General features: G+C 44.2%; 1 protein-coding gene and 1 long non-coding RNA gene across 21 annotated transcripts in view; both read right to left on the bottom strand.

Moving 5' to 3' along the window:
• LOC129384282 (uncharacterized) overlaps positions 1-22,932 on the bottom strand; it is a 667,107-nt gene that overhangs the window by 77,531 nt on the left and 566,644 nt on the right. The window lies entirely within an intron of this gene.
• On the bottom strand, positions 7,256-12,287 carry LOC140219893 (uncharacterized). The gene is made up of 2 exons (XR_011896159.1): positions 11,822-12,287; positions 7,256-10,064 (listed from the first exon to the last, which is right to left on the bottom strand). It is a non-coding gene; the product is annotated as an uncharacterized lncRNA (long non-coding RNA).

Below are 22,932 nucleotides of genomic sequence, written 5' to 3'. Positions count from 1 at the left end.
GTACTTCTCAGTCGTTGGTTTTCGTAGCAAACATAGAATCTGGTATAGGGCTCATGAATAGCGCCGTGGTGACAATCCATTACGGCGTCTGGGAAGCCGCCGGAAAAAAATTGCGCTGGCACTTGGGAAGCTTATTTCCTTCATTAGGCGTTTTCTCCTTTTTCTGGGCCAACTTGGAATGCTTATCAGAACGTCAGCCCTTTACTTTCTTGTACGGCTACTACACTGTGGTCAAGTGGGAAGGAAAATTAGTAAGAGTGCTTGTTGTCGAGCTGCCTGACTTAGTTGGGTTGCGTTAGGGTGGGTTGGGTTGTAGCGACTCGTTTCAGCCTATAACCACATTTTCGAATTCATGCTGTTTAATCTTTTTTGCACCGGGGGCCGATGATGGAAAAATGAAGGAAGGCGGGAATATTGGAGGATGATTTACTTTGCGTCATTGATTTTTACCCGGTCATTATAGCTTCCCCCTTTCCTTATACAAGTGTAGGATGATCGGTTAAGACAAGTCAGCTTAAACCAAATCACCTGCTTTACACAACAAATCTTTCCCATCTTTCTTCCTCTGGATTAGGAACACCAGCACTTGACGCCGAACATCAATGATCCATTAGGTTACTTTTCTTTGGTTGACAGACGTACCTACCTTTCTTATTCTTCATTAATGAAGAGGAGAATTGGGAAGATTGTTCATAGGTACGACCGGCTATTAGAAAATCACATGTGTTAAAAACAAGAAATATAAAATATATTGAAAATACAATGCAACGCCAAAGTGTTTAAGAAAGATTGCACAACTCTAACGGATCGAGTCGTTAGATCACGGATAGAAAAAAGGAAAAAAAGAAAAGCAATATAGTGCAAAAATAACAAGCACTTATATATGTAATGCATTCACATAGACAATTAACAATACATAATAATTACCGTTGACAAATGTTTTATGAAATTATGTCTTTGAGAAAATGTGATACAGTAACGGCGATGATATTCCAACAGGCGGGATTAGACAGGCATGCTTCGCCAGCGAATCTGCCACCTGGACAATAAGTCATTGTTAGCGAGGGCGTGTTATCAGACTTGATAACTCCGTGCCTCAAACAACCGTAATCGACAGCAGTAGAACGCCCTTCCTGATTAATGCGGGCCCTTCAGGGAACATTGTTTTCAAAAATCGCATATGGAAGGCTTTCTTCAGTACATTATTGTGAAGAAATGCCTGTCCCTTCGCCTCACACTGCGAGCATAACCACATGAAGTGGTTTACATCAGCCAACTTAGAACCCACAACAACATAAGCGGATCGTGCAGCCATAAATATTTCATCTTAAAACTTTTTGTGCGCAAACAAACAGGGACGAAGAATAGGGGCAACACAAGGACGAGCGCTTTCTAACAACTGGCTTTATTTTTGAGGAACCACCTACTTAAATACCCACAGATCTGCGCGATCTAGTCAACAGAGCATGCCTATAGCGCATATGATACCCGCAGATCTGCGCGATCAAGTCAAGAGAGCACGTCAATAGTACATATAACACTTGTGATAAAAAGACGTGGACAAAAGCCACCCGGTCAACATAAAACAGCAAGGTGCATAAAGCAGCCACTTACAATAAAATACGTTAAAGGTTTGATGATAGAAGCGAATTTTCTTTATCCAGCAATCAAACAGAAGGATGGCTGATGCATTCTTCTTTTTGTTTTTCAATCCAGTGCGCTTCCACAATTTCCCTAGCGGTTTGATTCCTATGCCTATACAAAATGTCTGTGCTGCTAAGACAAGGTGAGCAATCATGTTCTTGGCAATGCATTGCCAAATGCGTACTGGGGCGACCTTTCAGACTAGACAAGTGCTCCCTTAACCTCGTCTTAATGCATCTCGTAGTCTGCCCTACGTACACATGACCACACGTCATAGGAATCTGATAAACAACGTTCTTCGCGCAATCAACAAAGTGTTTCTAGCGCGGATGTTTAACACTACATTCTTTTTTTACATCATCTTTACTTTCGAACTTCTGTTTAACCTTAGAACACACACTACCTATTTTGTTTTTTTGCCGAAAATACCACTTTTGCTGCATCACTACCAGCCACCTTCTTAAGTCTGTGTGAAAGGCCGTGCACACACCGGAATCACTGAAACCTTGGAAGCTACATCCTTCTGCCTTTGATTCTTTGCGCATTGTCCTTTATCCTTTTTAAGTTCTTTCGTTAGTCTAGCGCACGACGCCAGCATCACAGCGAGCGGGTACCCAGTCTTTCTCAACCTGTCAACTTGCTCAAAAAATGCAATCTTTACAGTGCGGTGACATGACTTCAACAACGCTGACCGGAAACACGAAATGACTATCCCATTCTTCACAAGCCTGGAATGGTTTGAAGCTTAGTTCATTAGCGGTTTTCCAGCTCGGGGTCAGAATGACCAACACACATGTTCCGGTAGGAATTTTAACTTGACATTAAAAAACTGTAGCTTATTATCTACCGGTACTTCCGAAGTAAATGCTAAGTCCTTGCCCAGAGAATTGAAGGCTTCTACAACCCTATTCCTGAAAGCACCCTTGTCTACATGACAGCCTAAAATCAAGTAGTCATCGACATATCCGTATACCTTACTTACTACACCTTCTAAATCTTTGGCCAACTCTCTGTCTATGCTTCCCAAGAAAATGCTACTTAGGATAGGAGCTACCTTTGGCCCGATGCACACACCCCTTGCCTGTATATATGTTTCACCACAGAATCCTACATGTGTATTCGCTAAATAAAAATGCAGAAGTTCAAGAAAGGATTCAACGGCCATGCCGCACGTGTTGCGGAATGACACCTCGTCATTCTCATTTGTTATGCAATCTTTAACACTGCACATTAGGGGCCCATGCGGTAAGGAATAGTAAAGATCTTGAACGTCTATGCTGAATCCCCAGCTGCAGCTTGTACTATCTGATGGCAGACAATTCACAAGGCCTTCAGAGTTTTTCAATAAGTACGGATCCTGTACTTCTAGGGAATTCAACATCTTTTGCAGGAATTCCGCGACCAGAACCTGCCAACACCCTCGTTCGGACACAATTGGCCTAAACGGAATTTCTTGCTTGTGGGTTTTTGCCGTAAAAGATATCTCCAATTTGCGTGTTGTTCAAGCAGACAAGGAAGGATTTCTGGTTGTTGTACCAAATGATTGTTTCTTAGAAAAGGCTTTCCTAGCGGTGAACAAGTGCTTTAAGAAATGTGATGTGAATGTAGAAAACGTGAAAAAGAAAGCGGTGGAGCTATTGAAAAAATGTGACCAAGATAAGCTTGCGTCACGTGTAACGAACTCAAAAGGAATGAAATTGGAGCTGTTGGAGATATATACGGTGTAGGAGTGTTGTGCATGCGTGTCAGGGATCATGGGCTAAAGCTTTCGAAGGCACCATTGTAAATTTTTAAAAAAATATTTTGCCATCGAGAAAGTGATAAGGAATTATAATTTCTTGGTAGACTTTAGCGCGTATAAATATTTATTTTTAGGACAGTTAGCGCGTTCATGTGGCTGCTACCTATTTGCAATAAACCGAATCACATGAAATACGACTTCTCCGAAGTTGAACTTTGAACCGTGTGTTCTTAGAAACCCGAGTAAAAGGCTGAAAAGCAAAGAGAGCGGGGGTGGCTAGAATGCAGGAAATCAACGTTCGTCTCACCTTCATCAAACAGGGAACGTTTGTTTTATAGGCGAAAGACAAATGTGACGAAGGCCAAAGTTTATTCTCAAAACTCTGCAAAGGACGGCATAAGGTTTTACGTTATATCCTGGCCTTGCATCATGGCGTTAACTACGTCATCCAGTTGCTCCAACTTGTAGTTTAACCATCCCGTCGCAATCTTTGAATTTATTTATCTCTCAGAATATCTAATATCTTAGAATATTCTTTCGTGTGGTCCTCGCTTCTGAGTAGAGCCGCAAATAGGCGGCTCCACTTTTTCAAATTCCACGGTTGCCTCAGGCACCCGTGTCGACAGCCGCAAATTTATCCTCTTTCATGGCATGCCCGCTCCTAACGAGATCACTATCGAGAATCCGCAGTCTCCAAACGTTCCCTTGTGGCGACGTGATTGCAGCAGCATCCACGAACAAACGGATGATTGTTAGGCAGCTCCTCAAGGAGCACCGCTTTTGCAAGTGAGCTCGTTATTGCACACAGCGCACGGCCAAGCCTTCTGACGCGCGCGCGCTCACTTGTCAACGAAAAGTGACGCAAAATACAAAAATTGATGGCATAGATGATGCCTGCAACATGCACTGAAAAGCTTCCGAAGATCAAATTTTTCATGGTTACAAAAAGTGGTCTCGTGATAAAAGATGATGAGGACATGCAGCTTCAATGTTGGCGGCCATAAGAGCGTCTAGACTTCCAAAGGATTTATCGACGACTTGGCCGTGTTGTAAGAAGCGCCACCGTTCGATTGAAGTGGACACTGAATGCACTTGAAGCACTTCAAGGACACCCTTCGGTGATTGCTGGGACAAAGATGACTTGCTTTGGCAATGACCCTCCACTTCTCTGTTGATGTTGGGAAGCGCCCGATGACAAACTTGCTACTCATGAGTCACCATTAACGGCAATTCAAGGGTCACGATGACTTCAGTGCATGGCTCACGTTAGCCTCTACTTGGCAAAAGTGTAAGCCAGGAATGCGAAACTATCGCATGTTTGTGAGTACGGACGATAAAGTGTTTAGTCGCATTGTGCAACGTGATGCGCCTCTCCTAATCAGTGTCACCTTCTGAGTAGATATTTGTCATCAGCCATTTCTGTGCGTTCAATTTTTCGAGTACGTTTCTAGAAATGACGACGATAACATTAGCAAGATGGCATGACTGCGATGGCACGACAACGGATGCATGATGGCAACTCTGCGATGAAGACGCAAGGAGGACGATAGCACGGCAACGGAGGCATCATAACGATTGAAGGACGACGGCGTGATTACAATAGAATGACGACCCGTGAATAACGTCGATTAATCGACGGAGGTGGTAGACGACAACGGCGGGGCAACAACGGGATTACAACAATGAGGTGATGACGATGGTGAAACGATGGCGACGATGGCATGACGACAACTGTATGACGACTACGACATGACGAGAGTTGGATGTGGAAGTCACAACGATGGCGATGAAACGACTTGGACGGAACCCCGATGACGGTATGACAACGAATGCACGACGACGACTGTACGACGACGACGACCATGCAGTGACGAGGGTGACATGCCAATGTAGGATGGTGATGGCGTGACGGCGACTGTATCACGAAATCTCTATGATGACAATGGTATGACGACGGCGGCTAGTCAGAAGTCGCATGACGAAGCTGGAGTGACGCCAATGGCACGAACACTACGCCATTGCGACGACGGTCTGACAATGAAGCCACGATGGAGGCTGTCGGACGATGCGCCTCCTCGCGCGCGCCTCTTCACGGATAAAGAATGCGAACTGATGGCATTGCTTTTCGGCGTGAACAATGGCCGTAAAGCGGTAGCCCATGTTGCAAATGTACTGGAAATTTTTTTTTTTTTGCAGTTGTCGCAAATTTCCACCCCAGAAAAGGATGTGAAAAGCATGCAAAACTACGCAGTCTCATTTCTCCTGTGGCTTTCACCCCGCGACACCCACACGGAATTGGGCAGGAAACGTAAACAATGGTTTTACGCCCATGATCGTTGAAGCGTGAGAGTGTAGCGGATGTGAAACAGAATTAGCGTCAATTTGATCAATGCAAATGTAGGGGTCGAGATTGAAATCTTGCCTAAGAGGAAACCGAGCCCACCGGTGACATGTTACAAAATGAGTACGACTCGAAAACGCAGGGAAAGCGAGAAAATTGCGACGAATGTATCCTGCGGCCAAAACTAAGCAAACTAGAAAACGAAAAAAGAAAGCAAATCAACTTCGAGACACGACATGGTGACGTGGAGAAGCTCCCTACTGTCAGGCAGAAAGAAATCCCCTGGGTGAAAGCTGTCGAAATATTTATTTTCATGCGTGGCTTGGCTAAGCGAAAAAGAGACCACACTACAGGCTTTCCTAATATACGGCTAGAACCGTGACTAACCGCGCCGTGAGGGACAATGCGTTAGAGAACTGACCCTTTTCAAAGAAGAGGGTGTTAATAACATTTGCTGTTGCGGATCTTCGACAGATTTTTACTGAATTTGCTCGTTGTATATCTCTGAGATGCGCTGACACATTTTTTGAACGAATTTATGTTCAAAGAAATTCTACATGTATTTCTCATTCGTTTCAGCTTGAACTGAACTTTCAGCAGTAGTTGCTAAGGAAAGCCCTGTGAGAACGTAGAGGAAGTATTCCTTCGGGACTGCCCTGTGCGCTTTTCGCAGCATACCAATTCCACGTTTATTCTTTCGTTCCCTATATTTTTCCAATCCACCACTGCCTGAATAAGCGAATCAGGTCCTAATTCAAGGCATGGTAAAAGGTCTCGTAATTCTAAGGGTTGACTCGGTTTCCAAGTTATTCGCAAGAATTAGCGAAGCGTAATCTCAGCAAGGTCTTTGCTTCGGCACTGAATATTTTTTACCATACTAGTCTGTCCCAGCATTTTTACTAGCGTCTTTAGCGCGCGCTCACTTGCAGTATGTAACTGCTTTTGTCTGTTCCAAGAACTTCAATTTCCTAGATACGTCTTCTTACTTGTTTTCTTCTGTGCAGCGTACAAACTCCCCGTACAAAAAAAATTATTGAGAAGGCATTGAAATATTGTTGGTCAATGTTGACTTTTTTATTGAGGAATAATTGAGAGTATGTTGGAGAAATGTTGGGTTGAGTGTTGAGCACTCTTGAATATTGGCCACTGAAATCGAATTGAAACACCATTGGGTACCTCAATGTTGAATAATTGTTAAGTTACGATTGAAAGTCATTGTGCTTAGACGGCCCGTTGTGTTCGTTTTGTTGAATGGTTGTTGAGTTACCATTGATTCTGCGTTGAACTAACGTTGTGGTAGTTCTGTTGACCTGTTGTTGAGTTATTATTGCCACAGCATTGAAAAGCATATTGTTGCACACTTGAGATGCCATTGAGATTTCAGAAGTCGCCATTGAAATATGATTGACGTTTCGTTGGGCTAGTTTATTTTTATTCATATATTGAAATTGCTTCGCTGTTCACACTTGCATGCCCCGGTGCCTGCTCGTAACTTTCCCAAACACAAAGAAAATCATAGGAGAGACTGATCAACTTGAAGTACCTTTATTTACACTAAAGATGCGTGCACGTGAAACATTATTACAGTACATAAGGCACCACTACATCGAACCTGGAGACATAGGCTAGTACCTACAGCACTCTAGCAGTGTAAATACATCTGAAAAAACCTATACATATGAATCCAATCAAAACGATCATTGTGCTCTTCACTTTCGACTTAAGTTTATGACTAGAAGGCAAAGCGACTCAAAAGCCAGGCCTTAAGCATACCCTTGTAACAACCAACTTTGAACACATGAACACTTGGAGCTGCTTGCATGTGAATACACAAAAGACATCTGAATATGTTACATTAAAATGTTGCGCACACTAACACATCACAGGAAGAGCTACGGCTGACTGTGAGAAGGCAAAATAACCAACTTGAAACAAATGACTTCACGTAAATATATACAACCTTTAGCACACGTCTTTCACCACGATTAAAATTTAATGAAGTACCAAAGTAGACTTGCCTGAGCTTTGTCTTCGAGATATATATATTTTCATGTTGCCCAATTATTTTACAAAATAACATCTCTCAACTTAGCTATTATTTGACGAGACATAATTTAGAAAGTTGTCGGGCATGATGAACACCTGAATCGTGTTTCTGACAAGCCAGGATTGCTTTCTTCAGAAATAAAGTTGTAAAGCTTTTGTGTAATGAAAGCAGCTTATCTCCCTGGCACAAGTCAAGAACAAGCAGTACACCATTTGATTATGTTAATGTGGGGTACAGAAGAGTTCCTTAGTGGCATTTCCTCAATTTAGTGAGCTCATTTTCAGGTAATCTTTCTGGACCTGCACAAAGCTAATTAAAGCACTTTCTGGGGCCTTTTTTCCTATACCCAGCAACTAAGTGCTACCTCAGTCAATAAAGAGATAAGGAAAGGCTAATACCTTGAACGATAAGAGAAAAAATAATTATTTAGCACAGAAAATTGGTAGTAACACATGGCTAACACAATTCCAAAGAGCCAAATAAATGGTCACCTGCACTTTCAGTATCAAGCACCCCAGAAATAGTCATAAAGTATGAGAAAAAGTTCCAATGACTCGACAGCCAGATTGCTGATACAGTGAAAAACGCCAATAAATGCATATACGAAACACCAATTACCTCAATTTCGCAGATAAAATGTTATTAAAATAGCACCAGAATTTTGCTGCATAAAATACATAAAGGTTGCATAAAAATTGGGAGAAAGCAGTAACTGAAAGACAGAGGGAGCTACAGCACCCATGTTGAAAAAGATTACAAGGAAAATGATATATATGCATATTTAAGTTTACAATTTTCGCTCCAACATATAGAAAAAGAACGCATGCACTTAGAGCATAAAAAGGTTCATGTGCCTGGAGAATGCAGCGCAGTACAAAGAAGTGTCATGAGAACCGAAAAGTAGATCTTACTACGAATGCTTGCAACCTACAATCAGGCATGTGCCATGTCATGCCTTGAATGGATGAAATTCATAAATCTTGCACACTAAGGAAGTTACCATCACTCTTATTGGCTTCCTCAGGGGACTCCTTGAAATTGAACTGGAAAAATGTACTCAGTGTCAAAAACATTGAGAAGATAAGACCCTATAGCGTTCTTCCTGAAATAAACAGCGCAAATAACTTCATGTATCAATTCTATGGGCACTTCGCCAAATCGGTGTACATTTATATTTCACAACCACCCAAACAGAGACGAGAAGGATGAATTAAGGTAGGAACACACATGAACGCTGACTCAAGTAGAAGTTTATTCGTGAAGACGAAGATTTTAAACACACTGGCCAACTTCACAAAGAAAAAGCCATGGATGCGCAGCATACACAGCCCGGCACAACAAAAAAGGACCTAAATACGTCCTGTAGAATAAACATGTGCGTCAAAAACTAACAAAAACATGAAAACTGAAAGGTTTCTCCTGTAAGTGATATTAACGAGAAGTACTGCAGCAACTCTTTCCCACTAATGGTCACAGAAATCTTGCTTATGAATATTTCTTCGTGATCAATAAATAATGCTTCCATAAGTCCTCTTGTCTTCTGGTCTTTGTGATGAAACAATCGTTCTTTCTGCTCTATACCGCAACACCAGAGGAGTTCCAGAAGCAATATTTATTGATCACAAACGAAACAATTGCATAACCAAGTTATCTGTTGCCCTTAGTGGGAAAAAGTTGTTCTCAAAAGAGTATTTCCTGTTGGGTAGTATCACTTATCGGACAAATCTTTCGCTTTTTCAATAGATTTGACCGATAGTTCTCGTTTTTCACGCACGTTTATTCTACATGACATGGCTTCATATTTTTTTCTTGTCGCACGTGGCTGTTTCTGCCACGCATGCACGGATTTTTACCTTTGCCAAGTTGACCAGTGTGTTTAATACCTTTGTCATCAAAAGCAAACTTTTAGTAGAGCTTGCGCTCGTGTGTGCTCCTACCTATTTCGTCGTCCGCCTCTGATCGTGCTGCTGTTTACAGTACCCACGTATCACTTGGTTAGGCTGGTAAACATTCTCACAAACAAAAGTAAATGCCTCCCCTCAAAAGGTAGCCCATCCTTTACTACTAAACGCCAGAGCAAATCGAAAGTAAGCCTTCACAGCGTCCATGCGGCAGCTAGTACACCACAGACAACACAAAAGATAGTTGAAAATCCCACTTGATGGAGAGTGGCAACAGAGATGCGAGCTTGCTAGTGAATCAGCCACATATCAACGGGTGTCTCTTGCACGACGCCAAGGTGCTTTTGGCGTAGAACACTTTAGCATCTGGGAATTTACTGCATACGTAACCTGTGAGAAGGGAATGTGGACAGAAAATGATATTGCGCGGATTAAGAATCTGCCACACACTGCACATAACTACGCACGAAATAGAACTACACACTATACTGGCAAGTAAAAATTTGCGACTCTTTACGAGTGCCGTCGAGAAAAGGAAGGAATGGGTTGCTACGGTAAATGTTAACTAAAACACGCACAGCGATGTTTCACAGTGGGGAAAATATTCCCGGCTCTCTCGCAGAACCAAAGACCACGCGACAGTGCATAGCCCATACCAAACAGATATCGAATCTTTGGGCAGAAGTCCAGTAGAAGGAATGACCTAAACATACGCCGAGAGCGATGCGAGCGTGAGCGTGCCTGTACGAGTGAGAACATGTACCGCTTCTTTGAAGCTAGCCGCTCCGGCGTGGCTCCGATCATCCCGCGCGATTTGTGTGCAGAACGTCGCGTACACGCCCTTGCGCGTTTTGCGCGGTAGCGTCCGCGCAGTGAGCTAGCTTCATGCACGCGTCATTCTTCACCGCGCAAACGGTGCTCGAGTGCGACGCTTGGCTCGAGGCGACAACGCGCCGATTGGCGCTGCTTTCGCTTCTGGAAACAACGCACATTCGGATCGGTCCAACTCAAAGAGGCAGCAGAGAACGGTGGCATGTTTCGGTTATCGCTTATTAAAATTGTGCAGTACGCCTTCAACGGCAACCCGCCGCGCTAGATAAAGATGCTTACTGCGGTAGTTTTGGCGGTGATAGACGATAAGGTGAGCCCGTCGGCGGCTGTGTTCTTTGACCACGTCATCACACCTCCGTTCATTTGCGCTGTGTATCCGTGTACAGTCAACGCGCGGAAGCTGTGACTAATCGGTTGGCCGTTCTCCGCAAATCCCAGAGAGGCGAAATATATTTCGCGGTGCGCCGCATCATTAGCCGCAACCTAAATCGAGGCGCGCTAACCGCTACGGCACAAAAGGTGATCACACTAACCGTATGGTATACGATGAGCCACTACGGAAAAAAAAATAATTCTGATGTTCCACGTGCCAAACCAACGATCTGATTATGAGGCACGTCGTAGTTGGGGACTCCGTATTAATTTTGACTTCCTGGAAATTTTTACGTGCATACAATGCACAATGCACGGGCGTTTTTTTGCATTCCGCTCCTTTGAATGCGGCCACTGCAGGGATCGTATCCACGACCTCGAGCCCCAAATTGCCACGGAGGCCGCCATAGTTACGAAATGCGTAAGCGTGAAGTGCAACACTGCCTTCCGGTACGAGTGTGGTACAAGCGTAGCACAGCTGCACACCTGCTGCACGATTATTTGTCGCGGTTCTCCTAAACTCGTAGTGCCTGCCTAAATACCTTGAAAGGCAGCGCGCCTCTCACGTAACGGAACGCGATAACAAGCGCTTAGATGGCATACGTGAGCCCCCATGAAAGATGACGTGGCTACTGTAGAAAATTATCACTGCGCAGAGAAGCCGATCCTTATGTTCCAATTGTGTTCTCTCAAACAAATGAAGGAAACGTTATTAGACAGGAACAAATGAAGCAATGCAATATTACGCACATGGGGCGCCGCTGCCTCTTCGCCTACCATTGTTTCAAACGAAGTGACGGCGGCAGCGAGAGTTAGTATCGCGCGCATTTGCTCCGGGGCATGCGGTTTGCTTCAAGAAAGTGAACGGTGTGCTTAACATGTCACGCTCGTCAATGTCAAAATAGAAAAGAAGGCTACGTGCCCAAGAAAACGAGATTACTTACCTATCTTCAGAAGTGCGGCTGCGACTGTTTCGGGGTGCCTTCTCTCCAACAGGCATCATGGCCTCTGCCGCGCAACTCATCAAAACCGTCAGGCTCGCACATCAGTAGAAGACTAGTTGTTGGGTGCGCCAACCACTTCACCGGATAATCGTCCCACTTATCGTCGTTAAACCATTTCACTAAAATGTGCGTCATGATGTCCGAAAAGAAAATACTTTCATCAAGAAGCACGAGGCGTGAACCACCGCACAACTGCAACCGAATAACTGAGTCCGAGAGCCGTTCACAGCTTCACATGGCTTCACTATCGTATTCAGTTATAAAAACCTTTCAAACACAAAATAACGGCACTTAAGAACCACTAATTGATTAGCAATAATTTTTCATCAACTAACCTTCATAAATTTTTAAGAACTACCTAATTTATAGCGTAAACAATAAATACTACGACCAAAAAATGCGACTACGAAACTAGCGGTAGCCATGTGTACTGTTGCAAAAGTGTGCGCAAAACGAAGCTCGGTTGCGCCCCCCGTTTGCGCGCACACATACACACCTGAACCTACCTTAACGTTTGTCGCGCCACCTAGAAATAAACACTATTACTAGTTTTACTATTTTTACAAAAATAAAACTTCTAAAATAGCTTGCAGCATCTTTGCAGATGACGAGGTGACAAGTAAGGTACAATAAGAGTCCGTTACCTGTATTTCTTTCATTTCCGTGTGGTGTTCTTAACTGAACATACGAGACCTGCAGGCTTGGAACATAAGACGACAGTTCGGCGAGGCTCAAATAAATCGCGTGCTTCTTGCAAGGCGAGTAACGGGAGCAGCCGCAGATACAGCGATTAGCTGTGATACTGTTGCGGCTGTTGCTGAATCTGAAGCTCTTTGAAGTCAATGGTTATAGCGGCTGCGCGCTGCGATCTCAAAGCGTGTTCATTCTTTGATCTCTAGTACCACGGACATTGGACAAAAAACTATATTTGCTTTACGGACAGAGGGTACGTCGTAGGAAATTCGAAGACCTCACCGTGTATGTTTGTAGCGTGTGCGCGCTTGCATCCTACGGTTCCCACAGTGCGTCCGATGCTCGAAGGTAGCGTCGTCGCCTGTCGGCACCTGTCGTATCGCCGGCCGCGCTGCCGCAGTGTCTCCTTTTGGGGAACTCCACATGCGCGTAGTCACCGTGTTTGCAAGTGAATTTCGCATTCTTCTGCTCCCCGAAACGTGCTCATTTCGGATCGTACCAATGGTTATGTCATCTAGTGTATGTTAAAACGACGATGGCATTTGTACACCGGCGAAGAAATAAATCGTTATGAACTTGGGCGGTCATGAATCTAGTCTAACGTTGCAGTTTTTACGTAGCGAAAATGGCTACGAAAGTGGGGCGGTCCCGGAGATAGGCGCTTCAAAGCGCCAGCTGTAGCGACAGCACCAGGAAGTGGCACGCGGCGCACACGCCAAGCATTTCAGAGCTTACTAGCTTTCGAATGAGAGGATTATGCGCGCGCTCGTGGCTTATTGGTTAGAGTACCGGGCTCGACGGCCAACGTTCGATTCCACCCCATCGGTCACACATAATTTTCTATTAATGAAAGCGAGGCGAAAAAAGAACCTACCTGTCGCAAAGTGACAGGAATTAGGTTGGAACGCATCGCAAAACATGTTTGGAATGTCTTCATATGCGATTTCTAATTATTGTATACTGGACTCAACTGCTACACAACAAAAGAACAACTAGAAAAATCACGACAAATTACCCAATAAATTGTTTATTGAGAACACTCAACGGTAATATTGTTGTGCAAGAATTGAGTGAACTCAATCGCTCTTGAAAATTTGTTGAAGTCCGTTGTTTCAACAATTCCCCAACAATATATCAATGGTTAATCAACACTCATTTTTGTACGGGTCTGGCTGTACGGCAACGGAACTTGTCGCTCGTGTAATTCCCTGCGTTTTTATTACCTCCAGACCACATTAGCTAGGCGCCCTTGCCTTTCTTTTACTGGTTCTACCTTCTCTTTTTGGACTTTGGGTGGAACGAAAGGCAGACTGTAGGTGTCAGGCTTAAGTGAAACATACACTCAGTCCGACGTGCCCTACAATGATGGGATGGCACCCCGGAGGAACGTTAAAGACCTGAGCTTTATGACTTATAGCGCGTAGCCGTATGTGTCTAGAATACGGCTGCATTTGCAACGTGTGTGTGTAGCAAGGCGGTTCGTGGTAAATACATGTCTAACGTGTCTTGCGGTCCTTACTTGCAAATAGTCGTTAAGCAACAGCCTCTTTTGCCAGCACACTGAAAGCTGCGTGAAATCTGTTTGTTGAAGCCTTAGACATGTTTTCTTTTAGGCCATACATCTATATTTTAAAAGAAGGTTATGAGTGCAGCGAACGTGGCACTTTTGCAGATAAGTTCCTCGGCAAAGAGTACATACATACAAGACGACATACATACGCTAATAACGTTAGTATCAAGTACGGGACCAGGGTCGGAACAGGCTCGCATGATAGCCCATAAAACGTCCATTCGTTCAGTGTTGGAATATGCGGTGATAATACGGTATCCTTTCACTAAGCGCAATCTAAAAGAACTAGAAAAAAGTGCAAGGAAAAGCTTCGAGATTTATCTATAACTCCTATGGTCGGACGTCAGTCACTGAGCTGCTTACAAGTGGCATGTCATTTATTGTGGAGAGAAGCCATACTTCTCGCTTAAAGATCGTCTTTCAGCTACAGAATGGACATATAAAAGTTAGCACCTCAGGTAGTCTTTCATATTCTACGGCTTACGCCACCAGCAAGCGACACAGTAAGATGATAACATATCTCACATCACGCAGTAATTGTTATGAATACTCCTTTTTTCATAAAACTGTGAGCTACTGGTACAATCTTTGTATTGATGTCGAATTACATAGCACATTGTCCACGTTTGAAAGCAGCTTCATTTGAACCTCACTATCATTGCACTGCACAATACGTTATGTTGTAATTATTTTGCATAGAGAGAGAGAGAGAAGTTTAATGATACGAAATGCTGAGAGGTCGGCCTGAGGTATATTCCTCTAGCCAGCTACTCGGCATTGGGGGAAGGGGAAGAGGGAAAGAAAGAGAGAAGAGGTGCATGATGGGTGACGATGACGATAGAAGGAAGATGTAGAACATATCGCAAGCAATTTAGCATGCTCAAAGTCTGCAATCCAAGCCCGTAGTTTTTAAGAAGTTCAGTAATGCCTGAATGGCCTTGAAACTTGATCGAGCATCTGGCCAAGGGCCTAAAATAACGTCCTCCGACAACGGTGCGCTGTCGAGACGCGTAAGGTCGTTGTCCAACCTTTCACGCTCTTCCACGTACTTAAGGCAGTCACAAAGCACATGACCTATAGTCTCAGGCACATTGCACACCTCACAGTGCGGAGACTCGGTGCGTCGCATGAGGTGCACGTATCCGCGCGTAAACGCTACCCCCAGCCTTGGTCTGTGCAGAAGACTGGCACCGCTTCGATGAATTTTCGGTGGATTTTGCATAGTGTTATTGTACTGTCGTAGCTTTTCTTGATTTCTATATTACACTTTATTTATTGTTGCATTGTACCTTGGTTCTTCGTTCATGCCTGTATCTTTCGCAATTCTCAGTACCCATCCTGCTATAATAATCTTTTAAGATCGCAGTATAAGTAAATAAATAAATAAATAAATTTGTTTAAAATTTTAGGCATCGTATCACTTGAATTAATGTTGATACACTAACGGGTAATTAATTAGGCATCGTTATCCAGACAATAGAATATTGTGATTGGCCATGCAGTAAGCATTACCCTGTATAAAGAATATACTAATGGAGGCACAATTGTGCTATGGATCATAGGCCGCACGAATGAAGTAAAAACAATTGAAAAAAAAATATGGTAAAGCCATTTAGATAAATAAGCTGAGAGGTAGCAGTGCTCCTACAAAAAAGATCAACGAACCGGCCAGCACACGTGCCAAATTTTTGGAAAGCACTTAGGAACTCAACCAGAAAGCGACAAATTTCTCAGCCAGAGTAGTGCAAACCGCCCAGGGGACTTGCGAAATATTTTGTCTGCGAGGCGCCCAAGCACTTTTTCTGGTTCTCAAAATCCAGTCTATTACCAGGAGCGAAAAGAACGTCGTGAGGCACCGATGTACTCGACGTGAAGAAAGAAAGAATGCGCACAAAGTTGCCAGAGAATGCACACGTGGCTACAATTTCGCAATGGCCTCACGTCCCTGCCTGCTTGTCCTTGTTAGAGTCGGTATGCCCGCTGGTGTCAAACCAGGCAGCAGACAACGGCTAACTACGACGAGCACGTGCTTGCTTGTTCGTTGAGTCGTTGTGCTCCTGTCTAAAGTAACGACGGTAGACGCCGTGTCTTGCCTGCTTAGAATATTGCGAGAATGCGCCAATGGAGTAATCACAAGTGGTGGAATTTGAGTGCTGTCCATCGTGGTTGCTCAGTGGCTACGGTGTTGGGCTGCCGAGAACCAGGTCGCGCGATCGAATCCCGGCCACGGCGGCCGCATATCGATGGGGGCGAAATGCGAAAACACCTGTGTGCTTAGATTTAGGTGCACGTTAAAGAACCCCAGGTGGTCAAAATTTCCGGAGTTCTCCATTACGGCGTGCCTCATGATCAGAAAGTGGTTTTGGCACGTAAAACCCTATAATTTAATGTAATGTTTTTTAAATTTGAGTGCTGTTTACTACCGTAATCATTCAAACAGAAAGAAGCTTAAGGTAAGAGGGCTCTGCCACACTATGACCAAGTCTGACAGTAAGGGCACGCTTTACAGGTATGAACAGGAAATTAAAATCGAGGAACATTCAAAGCGCCAGAAATGCAATTTAGCTTGATTAGAATTACAGCCGAAAAAGTAAAATACCAGTCGAGTTCAGATTTCTTTTTGTTTAAAGTACGCCATGCTGCCACGTGGTGTGCCGATCTCGAGTATTTAAGAAAGCAACACCCGTACGGAACATCCATATTCCAGAAGTGCCGGGATTCAAAGTGAATGGAAGCATTTAGTCATACGCAATTGAGATAAGCAAAAGTTATATGAGTATTCATTGAAAAACAGAAGGTAATAGATTATAATGTCAGATGTTTTTTACAATATATACATGGATGTCTGGATGAAGAAAAAGAGCATCAGAGAGATAAGAAATGTTTGACCAACTCTACGACTCTGCTCTACGGCTCTGACCTGTGCCAAAAGAAGCATTACGGTGGTATAGCAATGTACATATTTTCACGGCCAACTTATGAGGGGGATGGCAATATAAATCACCGATCAATCGGATCATTATCATTATCCAGGTAGAGGCAAAAAGAAATGCGTTTCTCCTTGTCGTGATGCTACGCTGATAATCTTCGTGGTGTAGAATAACAATTGACACTGACGCATTTCAAGCGCAATGTTTCGATGAAAATGTTAGACGCTAGTATGGGTAAATAAATTAAAAATGAAAGTACCCATCATGGTTTGTAGCCCTACAAGGAGGCACAAGAAAAGCCTACGGCTCCTTTGTCACATTGCCTTTCAATAATTAGAAAGCGAATCCCATGGGTGCACACAGCAGGCTATTTCAATAATTTGCGGACAGAGAAGTAGGTGATTATTAAAGGCGCAGGGAATGCAGGGACACAGGGGGCACAATGTTCCTGTACTTCGCGTTGTCCATCAATTCGTCCTCGCGTTGCGGCCTGTTGGCCGTCCGGTTAGCTCATATAGTATGTTTATCGCCCCACAAAGGCGTTGGTTCCTGGTTCGAATCCCGGAGAAGGGCGGTTTTTTCCCCAATTGCGAAGCTTTCATTCTGAGAAACCCGCATGGGTTTCTTTGGTAGCTTTGTTCTACGTTCGGGTGGATGGCATATTGTTTCTTTAATTCATCTTTAAAGCCACAGCAAGATTTAGAATACTTAAAGACACGTAGCGTTTTCGCGAAGTAGTCTCCAACATGTCGAAGCAAGCAATAATGACTTGAAAAGCGCTTCTAGCAGTCTGATTCGCTTCTGCACCGAGTTGGTCATCCGTGAAAGGCTGTGAATTTTCTTGCGTGTTATATTAGACATGCAACTGAAAATGTTCATGAAAGGTAAAAGCGTCATTCACCCGCATGTAGCTCGAATTTAGAAAGGAAACCCGTAAGGGTTTCTATTCCTCCTCGCACTGGATTGTCATGCCGTCCCTTGATATCTCTTTTGTGACGCTTCCTCCGCTATTGCGCCATTCATAGAAATCATTTGCTAAATTTCTTTACAAGGTACATTCACCTATCCGTCGTTTATTCGCTGTATTGGACACATAGTAAAATCCATCCATCATGTTCTACCCTCGTTATCTATCATCCGCTATATCGCAGCAGTGCATGGCACCTGTAATGTCTCGTGACGTGCCATAAGATTTCTTTAATAGCTGACGGTTCTGTCAAACTCGTTAACTGGTGTTCTTTGATTTACTGATAGTGCGAATGCTTCAATATAGTTATTGCGCTCATCCTTTTCCTGTGGGCTCAATGCAAACTTGCTTAAAATTTGATAGCTACAATTGGAGTTGCGTTGTGCAAATGTACACACGTGTCTGTGTAATCAAGACAATTGAGATAACGTAAGCAAAGCCAAGACACGGCAAGGCAAGGCAAGGGAAAGCAAGGCCAAGCAAACGAAAAGAAAGGGAAGTGAACATAGGTAGACTGGCAGACAGAACAGCAGGAAAGGCTCTCCAGTAGTTGATGAGGATAGCCTGCTCTACAAATTAGGTTGGTCCCGGAGGTCTTGAGAAGCCAATTGCAAGTGCTGTTACACGACAGCCTGCTCAAGAAAACAACTCTAACTCGTAAGGAACGGCCATAAGGAACGGCCATAAGCGTCTTTCTCAGGTCATTAATCTCTTCGTGAAGCTAAACACATAGCGCTTGTTCGCTACCATTTCGCACGTGGCCAGTTACTTGGGCCATATATCCTCTCAGAGACGTAAACTGAGTTACAATCTCGGGAGGCTCTGTTTCGCGTGGGAGTGAAAAATACGAGCAGTTAGTCTCGAGGGCACAGCCGTGCGATGAAGTGGAACAAATTGACTTAGGAAATGCGCCCAACCATGATAATCACTCAGCTTAGAACGGACAGAAGATCCAACCAAACATCGATTGGCAGAAGAGCAAAGCGTATTATCTTTAAGTTCAGTTGAGATTATCAGCTAACAATTATGTAAAGGCTGAGTAATCATAGACGGCCAACGCTTTTGGGGTGGAGCTAACTAGAAAATTAGCGAGAGAAAGCATGAAAGCGGAAACGAGGGACAGGAGAATCTATGTGTCACAGCAATTTCGCTCACCATCATTTTTAGCGCGGCAACGGCTTATACTCGAACAAGAGAGGCATATTAAAGGGGCTGTGCGCGTTGAATACGTTGTAGATAAAATGTCACTTACGATCGAATTTATTGTGGCAGAGGTCAACTGGAGAAGCAGCTACTCTAGATCCACGAGTAGCATCGCCGTTTATGTATCTCTAATTCCCACGCGGTGGCCACGGGTTTGGCGTTTCGTTTCTCCCCTTTGTTTTACTTATTTTAGCACCTGAGCAGTCCGAATTCCGTTATTTTTCAGAGTGACCTTGAAGTTCGTAAAAAAACGACGAAAAGAAAGAATCAAACCGACAGACATCCAGTGCTGAGGGAAAAAGAGAAACATCGCTCTGCCGCACATAAGCGTACGCGCGAAGTCACTGATTGCGAATGTATTCGTTCGCTGCATTGAGCCATGGTTTGCTTCGGTCGTGTGGACAGCACACAACGCGAGCATATTAACGCGATAGCGTTAAGCGCTCCTTCCAGAAAATCCGATGTTGACGGCGTCAGGCTCCAGCGTCCCCGTGAACGAAAATTCCCGGGCCTTCCTATATGACATTCGGTATATGCGGGTGATATTGCCACAAAATTTTCTCACTAAAGTTCTTCATTACAAGTTATTCCTCAGAATTTCGAGAATGGTAGTCCACAAACAAATGTCACGAAACAAAAACACCGACAGCGCGTGCCTTTTATGTTCAGTCTGCTGAGACTGAAATATTAAAAGCGCGAAACTTTAAGAGAAACTTGAAAATGATGTAACTTTTTTTGGCGCGGCTGTACACAACCTCCAGGATCGGCCCATGCATGAGGCCGCGTCTCTACCAGAAAGCTCGCCTTCGTGCATAGCGTTCGCCGCCAGCGTTTCCGGATAAAGATTAAGGTTACATAAGCTCCAGTTGCCGGGAAGCGTGGGAAGCTGTTGGAGTTCTTTGAATGCTATCGCGTTCCAGTCTTATGGACGAAACCTAAGCGTCCTCCAAATTTGTTTATATCTCGACCTCTCAACAAATGCTTCTGCCGCTTAAGGAGCTGGCTTTGTGGACCCCGTCGCGACACACACACAGGGATCGCTTATTATGTTTCATGAAGAGTGTCTACAAAGCGTTCTGTGCTTTCAATGTGCGCAGAAGCGTTATATTGGCAGAGAACAGTTCCCTTCGCTTCGAAAACACTAACAGAATTTTCTAGGAGGCACTTGCGTGGTCTTTCAATTGAGCGCCAGCAGCAAAGTTATGCGAATCGGACAGCGATATCCCTCACCCCACATCAAACTTCGCCTCTTGTAGTTGGCGCCACCGTTACTGCTGGCCCTCAATCTTTCTTACTTTAATATTTTGTTACGTTGTCGCTTGGGAAAAGAAACATTTTGGTCTGTCAATTTGCGTCCCTGGAATCGATTATTATTATTATTATTATTATTATTATTTCTTGATTTGAAAACATATATATACATTGCAGGAAAGGGGAAGCGAGGAGCAGGTTGGCCACTGCCACCGGAAGGGGCACAACGCCTGCCTACATTGCAGAAAGGAGGAGGCAGAAACAGAGAAATTGAAGTTGGAAGAAGGGGAGGGAAGAGGAAAGAAAGAGGAAGATGAGAAATCTCAAAGAATCAAGAAGAACACACACCGATGTAACCCAGGAGCGTCACACGTGCTAGTGTTTCTTCCTTTTTTTGTTGTGCTTTTTATTGACCTTTCACATTTTATTGACGTCAGTCCTATAGTGTGTGAAATAAAGTTGCATAAGTACAATAAAAGTCGCAAGAAAACTTCCCATGTGCCCCGCTCCTACTTGACATTGCGTACTGACCGCACCCGTGCTTTCATGTTTCAATCGCATTCTCCAAATTGGGCATTTCCTATAAACTTAGGTGGGGCGAGTGCGGGCAGTAATAAGCTTACTACGTAACTGAAACAAGCAGTTTCCTACGCTGCCGATTTCCTCAATCATGAGACCGAGCCCTTTGCAAATATTTATCGATGACAACTCAAACAGCAATAATTCAGCGTCGCTCCTTAGGCGCAGTCCGTCGGCATTGGAATAGGTGAGCATTTTAATCAGCCGAAAACAGCGTGCTCCGAAGGCCCACGCATATTGCGACTCCCGTTCAGTCCTATAGGGAAAGTTTTCTACGCTGCGAACCAATTGTCACTGCAGACGTCGCAGACGTCGTAAACTCCCTTTCCTTGAAATTTCTTTCAATATCCCCCTCTGGAATCAACTTCCACACACGTTATGCCGAGCACTTCCGGAAGGAAGATCGATAGTGACTCGAAGCCGGTTAGGCAATATGGGAAGCAGTCGAGCATGGGGCCTCTCGGGGAACAGAGTTCCACCAAGAGCCTTCTTAGACATGCGAGCTCGTTAGGCTAGTTGCGAATGCATTCTGGATATCTTGTTTCCTTCGTCACACACTAAGGAATTCGATTAATAGCGCAGGACGCCAATAAAAACACCGTAGCTAGCAAAGAGCACAGCATGGCAGAGCCAGCAAAGCGCTAAGAACATCGGCCAAGAAGGCTTTGTCTTCTTTTTTCTAACTCCCGGATGTTTGCTGGAACATCCAGTATTTCTTTCTTGTCGCACGTACTTTCGGTATGGGGAAGTTCTTGGTGGCACAAAAGCACTGCATACTTTTATAGTGAAGCGTATCTCACTCAAAACGGAAACGAATCCTGTAAGAGAGCTTCCCCTCAAAAGAACTGCCAATGCGGAGAAGCCAGAGCTGACGAAAGGTTTCGAATGAGTCGCATTTCTTCGATGCGCGTGTTGTGCCATCATTTCCAAACAAAAGGTGGTGATCTGTTTTATTGTAACAAAGAAAAAAAAAGATCCCTTCTTATCGTTCGTAAATTTTTGATGTAGCGCAAGCTGGGTTACCGGAACATACTCGTATACATGGCTTGGTTGCCAAAGCAAAATTGATCACCTATTGATAACACAGAAAACTAAGTGAAATAGCGACTGAGGGCTCATGACAAGGAACAGAAATGCAATTTAATATTATGGTTGATGAAAAATCGATAAGTCGTTCTACGGTGCCTTCTTCATTGATGCGATGGGCCTTCGCCTCGCGATGTTTCTGGTTTCATCCTTTTGATGACGGCACTAACAACAGCATAACGCAAAGAAAGCTCAGTGCACGCTTACAAAACCACCCGAACGTCAAGAGCACCGGGATGGTGAGAAAACGTCACCGGGGGGGGGGGGGGGGGGGGGTGCATATGCTCGTGAAATCTACGGTACACAGCACCTGGTGGTGTCGAGGGGAAAATCTGATGACGCAAATGACTCATAGCAGCGAGGTCTATAGTTAGAGAAAAACTTGCAGTAGGGCGAAATGTTTGCAGGACTGCTTCGTAACCGAAGGTGAGGCGATAAGACGACTTGTGTTTCTTCTCAGAGTGTGAGTCCGGATTTATCTAGCCCTGCGGCTAGTTTGTACCCAGCTTGCACTAACTTTCTGTTTCTGTTTTTAGGAAACCGTGTTTCCGGGGGTTAGAGTGTCCTATTTCGTTGTTTTTCCGCATGATCAGTTTACACACCTGCCGTCTGTGGAAACGTTACCAAACTCCTGACTTCGGTGTTCAGGTCGACGCCGTGATAGCAAACGATGTGGGCGTGCTGTCCATAGCACGGTATTCCCACAATGGCACTTTGTTTGCCACCCTTTTCTCCCCCTGATTCGTCGGAGATAGCAGCTGGTTGCAGTGAT

The sequence above is a fragment of the Dermacentor andersoni genome, chromosome 8 (genome assembly GCF_023375885.2).
Source record: "Dermacentor andersoni chromosome 8, qqDerAnde1_hic_scaffold, whole genome shotgun sequence".
In the NCBI taxonomy this organism is placed as follows: domain Eukaryota; kingdom Metazoa; phylum Arthropoda; class Arachnida; order Ixodida; family Ixodidae; genus Dermacentor; species Dermacentor andersoni.
The sequence above is the reverse complement of the archived record's forward strand: the minus strand, read 5'-3'. Positions and strand labels throughout refer to the sequence as shown.